Below are 1,499 nucleotides of genomic sequence, written 5' to 3' on the forward strand. Positions count from 1 at the left end.
ATTTAAAAACGGACGTACTTAATGACAAATTAACTAATTAATTTTTTTAAATACCTGTTTACGAGGGTTGTTGAATTCTGATGTCAGAAGCCAACGCCACTCGTACTCCCTGTACTGGAACTCAGCAGGGGTACCAGAACGTGCGTTCCCGTGCGTAGTCCAATGGGTCCGCAACTCGTTCTTCCACTCCTTGTACCTACAGACACAACAAAAATATTAGAAATATTATTAATATCACATACAATTTTGTTTTTCATTAACTTCCCAACGTACCTTCCCCCATGCACAACGTCGGCCCAGCTGTCCTTAAGGTGCTCGGGAACCTCAAACCACACCTGTATTTAACCGTTTATTAGTTTAGTTTTTCGAGAAATCAACAATGTAATACATAATATTATTTTGTAAACTCACCGACATCGCGTTGTGGACCATGTCCTTAACCTCCTGCGGGACCTCGCCCCAGTCTGACCACAACATAGGGACTCTATCCCTAATGAGCGCTCCCACGCGGCCGGAGTACGTCATCGACTTCCCGCCCGATACTATGTGGCCATCCCCGTCAGTATTGATGACGATCCTCTCCACGGTACCCACGATCTTCTCGAGAGCCTTCCCTGTGACGGGGCATCTATTCTTCTTTGTCGGCTTCGCTCCGACGGTGCCTATCACATGATAAACCAAATTGATTATTTAAATCGGAGACCCTTTAAAAATAATCATGCATCACTGATTACCTGAGGCGCTCGCGGCGGACGCGGCGGATTCCGTCTCTGTCGCCGATGATGATACCCTCGCAGAAATAAGAGCCGTATCAAAAGGCACGAACCGGTACGCCGCTGATGGAGCCACTGGCGGGGGCAGTGGATAAATCGGCGTCCCTGAGTCATCGACTACAGGTATGGCCGGTATCATCCGCGGAAGGAATAGGTGAGGCGGCGGCATCTGTACCCCAGATGACCCACTATCCGAAGAAGTAGGAGCTGGAGTGGGCGCCCGGTGTATCTCAGGCATACGGGGTGCAGACACCTCCGTCTGAGGCTGAGCAAACAACTGCCTCGAGGAATGAGGGAAGCCCCGCTGCCTCGATGAAGGGGGCACCTCCGGCTGCCTCTGAGCCGTCTCCAGAAGGCTCGCACGTCTGGTTGTCATCTGGCCCTGAAACGTCGTTTGGGGGTTGCTAGAGATTCCCTCAGACGATTCGGACCTTTGGCCCTTCGAACTCTTCTTCGATCTAAAATAGCCGCTCATCCTATTTAAAATATTAATTTGAATCAAGGCTGAGGCAACATTGAAAAAGTAAAAATTCAAGCTTATCCTTCTCAAATCTAAGGCTTTAGATTATTTTGTCTTTATTGTATAAAAAATATTTTTGAACCATATTTTTTCTATTATGTCCATGCTTAAATTTAAACACTTAATATAATGTGAAATATATATATGTTTAAAATTATACTTATTCAAAAATATGAATTCAATAAAATATATATATATATATATAT

The sequence above is a fragment of the Fragaria vesca genome, linkage group LG5 (genome assembly GCF_000184155.1).
Source record: "Fragaria vesca subsp. vesca linkage group LG5, FraVesHawaii_1.0, whole genome shotgun sequence".
Classification (NCBI taxonomy): domain Eukaryota; kingdom Viridiplantae; phylum Streptophyta; class Magnoliopsida; order Rosales; family Rosaceae; genus Fragaria; species Fragaria vesca.